Source organism: Mytilus galloprovincialis, chromosome 14, assembly GCF_965363235.1.
Source record: "Mytilus galloprovincialis chromosome 14, xbMytGall1.hap1.1, whole genome shotgun sequence".
In the NCBI taxonomy this organism is placed as follows: Eukaryota; Metazoa; Mollusca; class Bivalvia; order Mytilida; family Mytilidae; genus Mytilus; species Mytilus galloprovincialis.
This window is the reverse complement of record NC_134851.1, coordinates 38142158-38158567: the sequence shown is the minus strand read 5'-3', so window position 1 is coordinate 38158567 and position 16410 is coordinate 38142158. Positions and strand designations below refer to the sequence as shown.

Genomic DNA, 16410 nt, shown 5'->3' with positions numbered 1-16410 from the left:
AGAATACAACTGGTTCCTTGTCCTTTGTCTAATTGGCTCCGACAGATGCAAGACAATAAGGGTGACTCAGATACCCGTATGTTGCAAGGGAGAGAACCAACCCAAAGAATTTTGTAAAACGGGCTTCCGAATGTACAAAAAAAAATTTGTGTCTATAACACCATGCTTGCTAAAGTCAGTGTAATAGTTACATGACATAGATAGCTTACATAATGCCGGATTACAACTATATACAGAAGTCGAACGTATACGAGATATGACAACAATAAAACCTTCATGCAACCTCTTATCAGAAATCGTGTCTTATGTGAAGATATGAACTCAGTTTCAATGCACTAAATTTGACAGTTATATGTAATTCTAATGTTCATTTTACGACAATACGATGTGCGGTAAAGTCGGATTATGGCTGTGTTTGGTAGTCTCCGTGTTAGGGGCTGACTATCAAGTCACAATATATCCAAGTTACCTATCACAAGGTGGTCGTACACATTTCGAGGTTGATCGTTGGGATGGCCATAATGGACTGGATTCTGAGCATTTTATTGACAAGGCTAAGTCAATTGCTACTGAGAGTGGTAGATGGCTGAACCGTGACTTGAACGGACATACATTTCAAAATGTAAGGCGTAAATTTTATAATCTCATTGCGGTTTCAATTTTCTTCAGTCTTTTGCTTTGTCAATGTTAGGTTAATAATGTGCTTAATTTTGCCATGAGAGTAAACCCAGGGGCGGATCCAGCCATTTTAAAAGGGGGGTCCTAACCCAGGACAAAAAAGGAGGGGTTCCAACTACATGTCCCCATTCAAAAACATTGATCGTCCAAAAAAGGGGGTTCCAACCCCCGGACCCCTCCTTTTGGGTCCGCCACTGAAACCAATGAATATTAACATTGTAATGATCTGGTTGTGCATGCCATGTCTTGAAATATCTCTCTATGTAGTAGATAGGAAACTCTGTATAGGTCTAGAATTAATGCCCCAACATGACATTTTTAACTGACTGATTTTGGCGTTTTTTGGCGAATATCTTGCAATAATAAGAAACTTCAAAATGCAAAAATAATTAGCAAAACAAGATCTGCAAATAGGTCAACATATAAGATAAGGAAAAAATGTTAGACATGTAAACAGAAAATATGATCGGCAGTATAAGAATTAGTTATGAAATATATATTGTAGTCTACAATGTTGGATTAAAATGATTAATTATTTTATAAGGATGTAATGAGACTGAGGTTTAGGAATTTTCGTCAAAAGCTCGGACTCATTGGTTTTTTTTTCTCCGATTCTGTGTTTAAATACTTTTGCTCATCAGTTTGCAACATGACACCTGTTTTTCTTTGCATATAAGACTATAATAGCGCCTAAAAAGTCATATACTAAAATTCAAGTAGATTTTAGTTTTTTTTTTTTTTCTTTTTCGATTTGAGAACAAAATAATACCAACGCAAATATATTAAGGTAAAAGCAGAAAAAACGAGTCCGCTTTTTTCGCCAACTTTTAAACGTTGAATATATCGAAAAGGGGCTCCCTAACCTGTTAGTATGTTAAACTTATTTTATTCCTTAACTAACTAATGCTCTTCCACCTTATTAAATTCTATGTTTTTTTCAAATTTCTCCTAAATACATGCAAAAGTTATCTTGTATTTGTTTCAGACACCACAAGACCCTCATCACCATGGTTATCCAGATCCAAACCATTTTAAAGAACCAACATTTGTCCAGAATATATGTGCAAAGTACAAGCAAAATCTTCAAGGATATGGAAACAATTCCGATATAGTAATGGAAATCAAGGGCGAGTATTAGTATGAAAAGGCTGTTCTAGCCCCAACAGTTGTAGTAAGGCACCATCCATTCATCATTTGGGGAGCATGGGATTTTCATTGGAACAATTATTGGTTTCGATTCAAATCGAAAAACAAAAAACGTATCATAGTAACAAACGACAACCACTGAGTTACAGGCTCCTGGCTTGGGACAGGCACATACATACAAAATGTGGAGGGGTTAAAAATTTTGGTGGGATTACAACCTTCCCCATATCATGGGACAGTGGTGTAACAGTACAACATAAGAACGAACTAAAATAATCAGTCTGAAAAAGCTTAACTCATCAGATCGATACAAATAGAAATACATTTATCAACAACACAGAGTGGACGTGGCCGGGTATTTGTACATCCAATTAACAAAAATACACTTAAGTACAGATCTGAGATCTAGGGCTAGTACTCACAGTTACTGAGAGATAGTTCAAATTTAAGCCAATAACAACTAACAAAAAGCATGCATCTCTCTGCTTATTCAAGCATATCGTCATGACTAAAAACTTACCTTGTGTACGCAAATGAGGGCCCTCATGGGGTTTTTGATTATGTGATTACTTGGCCGTTTTTTTAATGATTATTTGATTATTAAGCCAAATATTTCATGATTATTTGATTACCTAGGACTGTATTTTTAGTTTATGATTATTTGATTACTAAAGATAAGCAAATATTTAATGATTATGTGATTATATTGGCAAAAAAATGGTGATTATGTGATTACTAGGACCCCCCCATGAGGGGCCTCGCAAATGGAAGCGTTATAACTTCCTTAGTATGCCTTAGCCTTACCCCCGGGCCTTACCTTCTTATATGTATCTTAGATTCGTTCTACTTATTTTAATTACAAATAATCAATACATTTACAGGGCTTTACTGGCCAAATTGGATGAACACTTCCCAACACGGCGGAAAGTTTCCTAATAATTTAGATGCAGGCGCTGAATTTATAGTGTTGCTATTAAAGTCTATCAAACAATGTACACATGGTGTCATACCAAAGTACTTCGAGGTCATAAATGAACCCGATGCAGCTTGGAAATATATCAAATGGGACATTGTCATTGATTTCCATAAGATTGTTGCACAAAAACTAAAAAGTCAATTTCCAGGGATTCAAGTTGGCGGTCCAACTAAAAACGGTGCGATTTCTGGAAGTGACAAGAGCGATTTCCGTGTATGGGAGTTTTCTCGGCAGTTTCTTGATATGTCTCTAGACCATCTAGACTTCTTTTCCTTTCATCCTTACAACTTTTTCATAGTGGAGGGTAACAATTATCGATTTGAAGGTATAAATGAAGCAAGATTAGCAGGTTTCATAGATTTGGTGGAAAGTTACGCCAATCAAAAGAAGGGTCGTTCTGTGCCTCTTATACTTAGCGAGTATGGTTTAAGCCAAGTAAGGGGAATCGACGTAAACAAACCAAATCCTTTCATAGACTGGGCATATATCAATCAACATAATAGCCACATGTTTACGTATCTAAATTATCGAAATGTGATTGACAGAGCTATTGGATTCATGCTCTCATATGCGACCACCCTAGGTGAAGCTTCTTTACATTACAGCCTTTTTCATCGAGATGGCAGCTTAGCTAATGCTGCAAAGGCTTACAAATTTTGGCATCATTTAAGCTACCAAGACCAATTTCTACGAATTGATAGTCCGTTTGACAACAAAGAGAGAAAAATTTCGCCTCTAGCAATGGGTAATTCTAATAATGGTGACGTACTCGTTCTAATCCATAACTATGACCGGTCACAAGCAAGAATTAAGCTTAATTTCGATCATCACTGGTTTACGCCGTCTTCGGGGGTATCCCATTGTCATTACCTTAACTCGCACAGGCAACCAGTTTTAGAAGAATGGAAAAACATGCATGTTTCGAATGGCTACGTTACAGTTCCGGCTGACGGTAGTTGTATTTTTGTTTTTCACGCTAAACATAATTTTCAAAATATTCACACTATAAAGGAAACTACCTATTATGGAAACAAAATGGTGATGAGAATACAAAAAGACTGTGCTATTTGTATTTTCTCCTGCGCATCGTGTACCTATGCTGCGACAGCAAATGTAAACGTCCATTCACTTGGAAATGTTCACTACGCACGACTCAGAATCGGGGTAAGTTTGCCTGGTAAATCAGGTGGAAATCCGACTCCGAAAACTGTTCTGATCAATAATCATCATGTGACAGCATTTTACCAACTGTTTGCACCAGGACGAGGCCACGAAGATACCAGATGGGAAATATATGAATATCAAATTCCCGCCAATTTCTTGCGTTCAAATTCCAATGAGGTTAAGGTTGAATTCAACCAATCAGGAGGCTATGTTTCAACAATTGCTCTAATAATTGGAAACTAATTTCGATGATAAAAAGTCATTACTTTCAAGTTATGTTTGTTTTATATATATGTATCATGAGCCTTGACATGATTATGTGATTACTTGGTTGTTTTTATAGTGATTATTTGATTAACAGACCAAATATGTCATGCTCTATGGTCGGGTTGTTGTCGCTTTGACACATTCCCTATTTCCTTTCTCAATTTTATCATGAGTATTTGATTATTTGATCATCTACTTTAAGGACTCAGTCTGTGTTTTTGCTTATTTGATTATTTGTTTATTAATGATTATATGTTGGCTTTCTAGTTTTATTCAACTTGACTTGTTTCATGAACTTGTTTATGCCAGCCATATACATTATGCGACTGTTCTAAGTGAGGAACCTGTAGTTCAGTTGTTGCCGTTGTTTTATGTCTGTCATAGTTGTGTTTTGTTCATGAACTTGCGATGCTTACACACCACTCCTCTTCTCTACAGGTAGCATCTTCTTATATAGAGGTTAGAGGGTTAATAATGGGTTTTGTACTGCTTAATCTCGTGTTTTATAATTGTTGTTTTGTAATGCTCAATCTCTTGTTTTATGTTTTGTGTTTTGTAATGCTCAATCTCTTGTTTTATGTTTGGTTATTTGTGATGGCCAATCTCTTGTTTTATGTTTGGTGATTTGTGATGCTGTCTCTCATGTTTTATGTTTGGTGTTTTGAAATGCTCAATTTCTTGTTTTATGTTTGTTGTTTTGTAATGCTAGATCTCTTGATTTATGTTTGGAAATTTGTGATGCCCAATCTCTTGTTTATATTTGGTGTTTTGGTATGCTCAAACGCTTGTCTTATGTTTAGTGTTTTGTGATGCTCAATCTCGTGTATGGTGTTTTGTAATGCTCAATCTTGTGTTTAAATTTGTGGTTTGAAATGCTCCAGCTCTGGTTTTATGTTTGGTGTTTTGTAATGCTCAATCTCTTGTTTTATGTTTGGTGATTTGTGATGCCCAATCTCTTGTTTATTTTAGGTGTTTTGTGATGCTCAAGCTCTTGTTTTATGTTTGGTGATTTGTGGAGCCAAATCTCTTGTTTATGCTTGATGTTTTGTGATGCTCAATCTCTTGTTTTATGTTTGGTGATTTGTGATGCCCAATCTCTTGTTTATTTTAGGTGTTTTGTGATGCTCAATCACTTGTTTTATGTTTGGTGATTTGTGGAGCCAAATCTTTTGTTTATGCTTGGTGTTTTGTGATGCTCAATCTCTTGTTTTATGTTTGGTGATTTGTGATGCTCAATCTCTTGTTTTATGCTCTGAAATTTGTGATGCTCAATCGCTTGGTTTATGTTTGGTGATTTTTTATCCCCATATCTCTTGTTTTATGTTAAAGGTTTTGTAATGCTCAATCTCTTGTTTTATGTTTTGTGTTTTGTAATGCTCAATCTCTTGTTTTATGTTTGGTTATTTGTGATGGCCAATCTCTTGTTTTATGTTTGGTGATTTGTGATGCTCTCTCTCATGTTTTATGTTTGGTGATTTGAAATGCTCAATTTCTTGTTTCATGTTTGGTGTTTTGTAATGCTAGATCTCTTGATTTATGTTACGAAATTTGTGATGCCCAATCTCTTGTTTATATTTGGTGTTTTGGTATGCTCAAACGCTTGTTTTATGTTTAGTGTTTTGTGTTGCTCGTGTATGGTGTTTTTTGTAATGCTCAAGGTTGTGTTTGAATTTGTGGTTTGAAATGCTCCAGCTCTGGTTTTTTGTTTGGTGTTTGTGATGCTCAATCTATTGTTTATGTTTGGTGTTTTGTGAAGCTCAATCTCTTGTTTTATGTTTGGTGATTTGTGATGCAAAATCTCTTGTTTATTTTAGGTGTTTTGTGATACTCAATCTCTTGTTTTATGTTTGGTGATTTGTCATGCTCAATCTCTTGTTTTATGCTCTCAAATTTGCGATGCTTCATCGCTTGGTTTATGTTTGGTGATTTTTTATGCCCAATCTCTTGTTTTATGTTTAGTGTTTTGTAATGCTCAATCTCTTGTTTTATGTTTGGTGTTTTGTAATGCTCAATCTCTTGTTTTATGTTTGGTGATTTGTCATGCTCAATCTCTTGTTTTATGCTCTATGATTTGTGATGCCCAATCTCTTGTTTTATGTTTGGTGTTTTGTAATGCTCAAACGCTTGTTTTATGTTTAGAGTTTTGTGATGCTCAATCTCGTGTATGATGTTTTGTAATGCTCAAGCTTGTGTTTGAATTTGTGGTCTGAAATGCTCCAGCTCTGGTTTTATGTTTGGTGTTTTGTAATGCTCAATCTCTTGTTTTATGTTTGGTGATTTGTCATGCTCAATCTCTTGTTTTATGCTCTATGATTTGTGATGCCCAATCTCTTGCTTTATGTTTGGTGTTTTGTAATGCTTAATCTCTTGTTTTATGTTTGGTGTTTTGTAATGCTTTATCTCATGTTTTTAGTTTGGTGATTTATCATGCTCAATCTCTTGTTTTATGCTCTGTGATTTGTTATGCTCAATCTCTTGTTTATGTTTGGTGTTTTGTGATGCTCAATCTCTTGTATTATGCTCTGTGATTTGTGATGCTCAATCGTTTGGTTTATGTTTGGTTATTTGTGATGTCCAATCTCTTGTTTTATGTTTGGTGTTTTCAAATGCTCAATCTCTTGTTTTATGTTTGGTGTTTTATAATGCTCAATCTCTTGATTTATGTTTGGTGTTTTGTAATTATTAATCTCTTGATTTATGTTTGGTGATTTGTAATGCTCAGTCTCTTGTTTATGTTTGGTGTTTTGTGATGCTCAATCGCTTGTTTTGTGTTTAGTTATTTGTGATGCTCAATATCCTGTTTTATGTTTCGTGATTTGTGATGCTCAATCGCTTGGTTTATGTTTGGTGTTTTGTAATGCTCAATCTCTTGTTTTATGTTTGGTGTTTTGTGATGCCCAATCTTTTGTTTTATGTTTGTTGATTTGTGATGCCCAAACTCTTGTTTAAGGTTGGTGTTTTGTGATGGTCAATCTCTTGTTATATGTTTAGTGATTTGTAATGCTTAATCTCTTGATTTATGTTTGGTGATTTGTAATGCCCAATCTCTTGTTTGGTGTTTTGTGATACTCAATCGCTTGTTTTATGTTTGGTGATATGTGATGCCCAATCTCTTGTCTTATATTGGTGTTTTGTAATGCTCAATCTCTTGTTTTATGTTTGGTGTTTTGTGATGCCCAATCTTTTGTTTTATGTTTGTTGATTTGTGATGCTCAATCTCTTGATTTATGTTTGGTGATTTGTAATGCCCAATCTCTTGTTTGGTGTTTTGTGATACTCAATCGCTTGTTTTATGTTAGGTGATATGTGATGCCCAATCTCTTGTCTTATATTGGTGTTTTGTAATGCCCAATCTCTTGTTTATGTTTTGTGTTTTGTGATGCCCAATCTCTTATTTATGTGTGGTGTTTTGTGATGCTCAATCGCTTGTTTAAATGGTTATTTGTTCATCTTTTTTAATTTGATTAATAATGTTGTTACTGTATTGAATATTAAACCAGAAGGTGACATTATTTGAGTAGTTAATACAGGCCCTTCCGGAGCACCTGACTTCATACGAATAGGAAGATATATCATCCCCATTTTCTGCGAGGTGAGGACACTTTGACTGTTGATCATAATGTTTGTAAGGTTTTTCTTCTTTCTTATGGATTTACAATTAACTTGTATATGTTTCATTTCAAACAAAAAATCTGAACTTCAATTCACTTTGGCCTATTGATCAAAATCATTAGCTGTTTTCCCTTTTTTATGCATGCGTCATGCATGCGTTGCATTTAGTTCAAATTTTAGGAATCAAAAATCAAGATTTCTTCCGAAAAGAATTTGTGTAAAAAAATATATAAACTTCTAACATTGACCTAAAGAGTCTTTCCGTCCCTATGCATGTACAATGTATCTTCGATTTTGGCAACTTTCGTTCTAATTAAATGAACTATTTTTCTTTGGACAAATGTACGATAAAAGACGGACGGACAAAAGCAACGAGTGTTTGCTTTAAAAAAAAACTGTGCAGTTGTTATAAATAAATGATTTGTTTTGTTAAGCATAATTATCTTAGGCCAAATAAAAATATATGTGTGGTTCCAGTAACCCTACCGTCCCTACTTTTTCGGCTTAAAAATAGCCTACCCTAAAGATTGTATTGTCATTTTTTCATTAAGCACTGTTAAAGTCAGAATGTTGCTCCCATAGACTCAATGTAAAAAAAAAACATAAAATAAAAAAAAATCCCTACCTACCTTCCCTACCTTTTTTTCAGATGTAACTGGAACCACACATACTTTTTGATTTGGCCTTATACAAAAAGACATAAAACTTAACGTTCAGCTGATAAAAATTCAAGGTTATGCATTCATTTATATTTGGGGAATTTTTATTTCTAGTTTAATTTCCCTTTCGGACAATACAGGATGCAAACTATTTAGATATAAATCTCTGATTGTTAAAGTGTTTTTCCGATAGGGAAATAATTCATAAATCATAGTTTAACCTTTCAAGTCGAATTTATAATTCATAAGAGAAATTTCACTCGCTTTATAAAAATAGGAAGATACGAGAGGCTACTGTCTACAAGAGACCTATTGGTACAAAAACTAACAACTTTAGGTTATTGTACGGCCCTAGTCGTTTTCAGTATTCGTCACGTTATAGATTGATATCTAGTGTTCCGAATTAGTTATAATTTAATTGGTTTTTATACGCCCGTCAAAATTGACGGGACGAATTTTGACGGGACGTATTATGGTATACAAATGTCCGGTGGCCGTCCGTCTGTTTGTCCGTCCGTCTGTCTGTCTGTCTGTCTGTCTGTCTGTCCAGCGTAATTATGTCGCACCGTAACTTGAGAATGACTTATCCAAATTTCATGAAACTTAATATAGTTGTTTCTTATGATGGTCAAATGATCTGTATACTTTTTGGTGAAAATAAGATTTAAACTTTTTGAGTTACAGCACTTTGTAACTAAAACAGGGGTGTGTTTTTTTCACATGTCGCACCGTATCTCAAAAACGATTCTTGATTATTACTTAAAACTTTACACATATCTTTGTTATATTAATGTAAAGATCTGTATACTTTTTGGTGATGATTCAAAAATTTATTTTTGAGTTATTGAGTATTTTGTAAAAAAGGGGGAGGGTTTTTTTACATGTCGTGCCGTATCTCAAAAACAATTTATGATTATTGCTTAAAACTTTACACAAGTCTTTGTTATATTAATCTAAAGATCTGTATACTTTTTGGTTTGATTTTAAATTTTATTTTAAAAAAAATAGGGTGGGGGTTTCACATGTCCCACTTTGTCTCAAAAACAATAATATGGTTATTGCTTTAAACTTTCTCGGAAACTGTTTATGATTATTGCATAAAACTTCCACATAAGACGTCGGCCGTATCATGCGCTCATGGCGCAGCTGTTTATTATTCTAATGAAACACATATTAGAATTGTTCTCTGGTGTTCCGTGTACTAATGCAGTTAGTTCTCTCTGATTACTCAGCTCGTATATGTAGTTGAATTGTTATGTACTGTAACGGTTCCAATTTCTATAGATAAGTGTTACTTTTAATTAGTATTTTAATTAGACATGTTTCGTAATGGTTCTCTGGTATTCCACCTTCAGATAACAAAATATCGTTTCACAACACTAGTCGAAGGCACTATGATCGTTGTTTATGTTTGTAATAACTGTCAGGTCTTTTCTCTTATGTTTTGTATAACACCTATGCGGTCAAATGGGAACTCTAAGTCAAGTTCATTACAGACGCCGTTAGCGGATGCACGGTTGAGGTCATACGTTCCTGGCCAGCAAAGCAAATTCTATTCAAGATCATATTTCTTAGTTTATTTACATCTTCATTGAGCGAACTGTAGAAAAAGACATTGATAAAACTGTTAATGAAAGACAACACGAGAAAAGATCGAATCCAAACCATTCCGTTTTCGACTATGTGTGTTAGCATACGGAGTCTTATAACAAATAACGGCAAATGACACGTGACAAAAATGGCGACCATTGCAATAAGCAAACGGATAGCCTTTTGTCTTTTTTGGGTCATCTGATCGGAGTTTGACAGTTTTCGTTTATTAAGATATACTGAAACTACGATATTTGTGACAAATAATACAATTCCTGGAACTCCAAATAACAGAATGAAATCGGTTATAATCAAAGCGTTGTGGTACGGTTGAATTTTGATCGGTACGGTGCACCTTTTTTCAATAAATGTCACATTATCCATTGTAATATCAGCTTCAATTACGTCATACACAAACAAAGCCCTGAACGAGTAGAGAAAGGCAGAAATCCATACAATGGTGGCCGTTATTTTTGACACTTTTTCTTTTGTTTGTTTGTATTTGATTGGGGAGATAATCGCCCGGAAACGATCGATTGCAATACAGGTCAAGGTCATTGCACTTGAAAATGCCGCAGTGAATTCCATGTAAAGGCACATCTTACACATAATAGGGCTCCATTCTAATATGGCTGAGACAATGAAAATCTGATTTGGTATGACAAAAATACCAACACATAGGTCCGCAATACAAAGGGACGATAATAAAATATTATTTGAAGATTTTTTAACACTTCTGTAAATGATAAAGCATAGCACTGTCAAATTCACCATTATGACTAGTATCATTATAAGTACGAATAAAGCTGTAAATACTTGGTCCGACGTTGTCAACATCTTGTCCTGTAAATTCAAATAAAATACAAATTAGAATATAAGTTCCTTTTTATACTGGCAATCGAATATTTTATCATTATCCGAATGAACTAAAATGATCACTTCAACTGTTAATTGTAGTTCCTCTTAAAAATATTCCGTGATGAATAATTTTCGTCACTTCACATTTACACTATTATCTTTAGGTTAGACAAGTATTTTTATGATATACATCCTTGCATGGATTAAATAACTTTTGAAACTTTCACACGCTTTTTTTAAAACTGTTATACGCATTTAATGATGAGACTCGTGCATTACAAGCTTTCGTGTACACATGTATTAAAGGCTTGCATTTTCTTATTGTCACACTACACGGAAATTAATGTACTTGTATACTCAAGTGCTTGTTTACATATGTAACTTCAAGTTCCGGTTTTAATTATGAAATCATTATTTAACTTTTACATGGTTTTTTGAAAATTGATCATTTATAAAGTGATCATATTCAACCTGAATGAACACTTTAGTCAAAATGACGTGTTCTTTTTTACAATCAGATAAATTGTTTTTAAACTCATGTCTTTTGCACTCATTGTGGCTTATGTATCCTTTTCTTTGTGTATGTATACCAGCGAAAACTACGTACTGAACTATATGCTTCTGGCCTGGGTCAGGCGTATAAGGATGGGGCTATGGTGAATGTGTTTGTGGGTGTTTCAACCCTCCCCATAACCTTTTTTTTCCTACGTCTGTTGAAACACGATTTGAAACGAACTTGGCTGTAATTTTGTCATTATTATACATTTTTTTGGAAAGATTAGAACTTGTTCTAAATCTTTACTTAGGCACCGGCCTCCATAACAACAGGACAGGTTAGCTACTGTTACTAAATGTATTCACACTGAAATATAGTTCCCTATGCATGCTATGGTTCTCATGTATGTGCACATAAAACACATATAAACTGAAAAAACTGGGTATATTATTGGAGCAGTTCATTCAAGAATGTATGTCATTAAGGTGTGTTGATGTGCAGGCTTTTTTTAAAAAACATATTGATTAGGTAACTGGGTATTGATTCAACTAGAAGTATGATTGACAACCGTCATTGTCACTAAACAATCAGGTGGACCTTTAATTACAATGCCCCACCTCCTAAACTGCCAATCAAATTGACCATATTACCTATCAACCTCTGTCTTACATAATTATACAGACCACTAAATATACATATAATTCTTAATACACAAGTATTTGACCTCATAATTGAATCCACAAATGTGTATATTAGATGTTTGATATTTATAAGGATGATAGATTTATTTATTGCCAATTACATTACATATAGTGATTCTGTAAACTATATCTGAAAGATAAATTATTAATGGATTAACAAGATCTTAAAAGAAATGAAATATGAATGTACATATGAATAAATAAAAGGTATTCAAATAAGGCCTATAATTTACTTGATAAATTTCTAATAATCATCTGTAATCAATCAACAATTAAATTAGTACACTTTTTTTTTTATCAGGAATTGGCTTGAAACAGTTTGAAAATTTTAAAACTTTTAATTATAACAAACCATTGTTTATTAGTTTATTTCCCATCAATCAGTATGTCTATTTTAGTCATTTGAATTTTTATTAGAAGTGAATATATATTTTTACAATCAAGAAAGAATCCACATTTCAATAAGATAAGTTTTTTAATTGGTTAACGTTGAAAAAGTACATTTTCAATGCCCTGTCTTGAAAAATACTTTAAAAAATGATCAAAAGGCGCTCTAAAACTTTTAATCTTCAATGCCATATAACCTCTGTTTCAACTTACAAAATGCCCCAAAACAACATTTTTCAATTTTTTTTGTTGACACTTGAAAGTTTTAAGATGTTGGTCCAGATTTGTGTCTTACAAGGATAGTTGGTAACATTTACTAGAAGAATTTTTGCATTTTTTTTTGTTTTTTTGAAACATGTTCAGAACCGGCAACATAATTTCGATGAGATATAAACTGCAGTTTAAATAAAATTGTGCAAATTAAGAGACCCATATTATTTAAGTTGGGCTCGTTTTATCCTCATACTGGAAAAGCAAGTTTCCTTCTAAAGACCTGCTGTAAATGCAATTTTCAGTAAAAGTGCTTTATAAATATTCATTTTTTCCCACCATATCTTAATATGAAATAATTCAAACTACTCTTCTAATCTTTCCATGAGTGATTTCCATCACTTTGATTTAACGGGGCGTGCAGAGTGTGTGTCCCATCTAAATCTGCGTATGGTGTCAGTGGCGTATCTTATAACTTTAATAAAGATCAGTGAATTGGTCATGTGCACATTATCAATGTTAAGGCTTTTAATGTCTGTATCAAGTCAACGTTATGTGGCAAATATTTCACGAATATTCAGCATCTTAACAAAAAAAAAAGACTTTAATTGGAAGGTTCTCGACTGAAATGAATAGTAGGAGAATTTAAATTACCACAGAACAAATAGGATATATGGGAAAATAGTATAACATTTAACATTGTAAAAGTCTGTATGTGCCTACAGTCCGCTTTAGGGGTCCTTGAAATCATCAGAACATGTAAACAATCACAAAGAATATTGATCGACATGTATTATTTTAATCGCTCACTTTATTTTCTTTTATGATTTCTTTATTAAACAAATGACGCTGCTATGTTTTTAATGTTTGATACGGGTAGGTTGTCACTGTACACAACAAAGAACCCAATAGGGAAAACCAAAGCGACCTGTTTTGTCAGAAAACTCTGCCAAACATCAAAACATACTATCCACACTTATCTGTGTCCACACTTGTTTCTTTAAGTAGAAACACGAATGAAATGATTGTAAAAAAATAAATCTGTAAATCCAGGGCCGTAACTACATTGAGGCAAATGAGGCAAATGCCTCATGTTTTAAATTTAAAAAAAAAAAAATATAAAACAAAAAGTTGTCTTCATATGGTTGTCTTCATATCAAATTGTTTTCACTGAAAGTGTCTTGCAAGAAGCAAGTTCTCTTCACTCTCTGATGTCGCCCCTACATATTTTTCGTAATCCATGTTTCTATTTTACTTTTGATTTCCAGAGTTGATGGATGGTCTTTTGTTTGTACTTTTGTGTCCCGGGTTTGTCTTTTGTTCATTTATTGTCCTACTTAATGACTAGTCTGAGTGTTGATTTTCATTTGTAAACGTGTCACACTGTGTAATGTTACATGTCCAACGAAAATATGCGATGCTACTGAACACAGACAAAAGTGGTCGTTTCTGCATGAAGAATTGAACTTGATATCAAAGAATACGAAACTGCCTTTCTTGTATATAAAACCATACCCAATTTTTCTTAATATGGATTGCAAAATTAGGTATTTTCTGTAGGTGAGATATGCACAGAAGTGATAGATATCTATTATAAATATAGAAAATTGAATATCTTAATCAACAAAAAAATATAAAAAAAATAACTGTATCACAGCGCCTGTGGATAAAACTAGATAGCTGACATGGTTTAAATTAAAGTAAGACCACCAATTTCCCGGTATCAAATCATTTGTTGAAAAAAAAATCAATGTCTTTGCCATATGACCTTTTACATTCAAGGGTTAAATTTGCATTAAGTCGTGTTCAGACCCTTTAACAGAACATAAAGGAATATGAAGTACACGTGCACGGGAGCTAATCGCACACAATGTCAATGTATAGAAAAAATACAAATGATCAATGGTCAAAGTTTTTATTCCTGTTCTTCATCTTGATAGTTGCTGGAGGGTCTTCAATAATGAAAGAATCATAAATACCGTAAAACAAGGTCATGATATGGTCCCTAGTGTCGACTTGATCAGTACTGGTATTTAACGTATATTACTGCACTAATGACTGTCACTATATTTTTATTAAATCTAGTCATAAAAAATCTCTCAAGTCAGCACAATATAAGACAAGAACAGACAGACAGACAGATCCGGTATTAATGATTATGAGAATTACGATTTTTGCTTTATCCTTCATATCGGTCTTTTAATGTTTTGAATTCCCCTAAAACTTTAAGCGGCCCCCAGACCCCTCGCCAAAAATTTTTCGCCTCGCTATGCTCGGCGAATATATATTGCCTCAGTATTAAAAGGGGCTAGTTACGGCCCTGAAATCTTTCAAGAAAATATTCATGGTTAGTTCGTGTTGGTTTTAGAGAACTAATTTAATGATGTGTCTTTAATTAGTGCAAAATATCTTCAAAGATAATTATGCAGACATATTCATGTTCACGACTAAATCACTGTTTTACAATGTTGGGAAAGACGTATTTCGTATTCTTTGTTTTCTTTGTGTAGATATAGACTACAGTTCTATTTAACAATGTGTTGATAATTGACGAATGCTTGTAATGTATTGTTCTTTTGAATTACTTTTTATTCGACAAGTAAATCGTTATTTATGCGGAAGAAAAACGGTTGAAAAGGATTTAACATTTTTTTAATCTGTAAATCTTTTGAATAAAATATTCATGCATGTATTGTCAGTTCGTGTAGGATTTAGTGGTAAAAGAGAAGTCTGTTAAGCAGCATGAAAAGGTTCAAACGTTAGAAATATCTAGTGCATGCATACCAACGTACGGATACTTGTTGGTCTCTTACGGATAAAGTATGGAACGCCATGACTGCCTTATGTTAATGATCAGCATTATTATGCAGTGCTCACAACATTATATGCAGTGCTCAAACCATTATATGCAGTGCTCACACCATTATATGCAGTGCTCACAACATTTTGTTTGTCATATATTGTATATATTTTCGTTTGCCATAGCATGTATTTTATGCTTCTTGCAAATAAAGTATTCATTCATTCATTCATTCAACATTATATTAAGTGCTCACAACATTATATTAAGTGTTCCAAACATTATATGCAGTGGTCACAACATTATATAAAGTGTTCACAACATTATATTAAGTGCTCACAACATTATATTAAGTACTCACAACATTATATTAAGTGCTCACAACATTATACGCAGTGGTCCAAACATTATATGCAGTGGTCACAACATTATATGCAGTGGTCACAACATTATATGAAGTGGTCACAACATTATATTAAGTGCTCACAACATTATACGCAGTGGTCCAAACATTATATGCAGTGGTCACAACATTATATGAAGTGGTCAAAACGTTATATGAAGTGGTCACAACATTACATGAAGTGGTCACAACATTATACGTTTTTTGTTGATGAAGGTGATGATCGGTGATGGTGATGATGATGTTTGATGTATGATGAGATTGATGTATGATGAGATCATTCGGTAATCTTCGCTTTTTTTAGCGGAAATCACCGAATCCATAATTGGTAATGCCCAGCTAACAATAAGTCATGTTATCATTAAAGCAGTATAGTTTTACAATATTTAAAACAAATTGAAATAAGTAAGGAAAAGATGAAACTAAGAGGTGAATGAATGAAGTAGTTATGTTGGTAAGAAAT

The 16410-nt window shown here is 33.6% G+C and overlaps 1 long non-coding RNA gene across 1 annotated transcript; it reads left to right on the top strand.

The window, feature by feature from the left end:
- Nucleotides 1-362: 362 nt before the first annotated feature.
- Nucleotides 363-2844, top strand: LOC143059174 (uncharacterized). The gene is made up of 3 exons (XR_012973414.1): nt 363-622; nt 1664-1805; nt 2706-2844. It is a non-coding gene; the product is annotated as an uncharacterized LOC143059174 (long non-coding RNA).
- Nucleotides 2845-16410: the final 13566 nt, after the last annotated feature.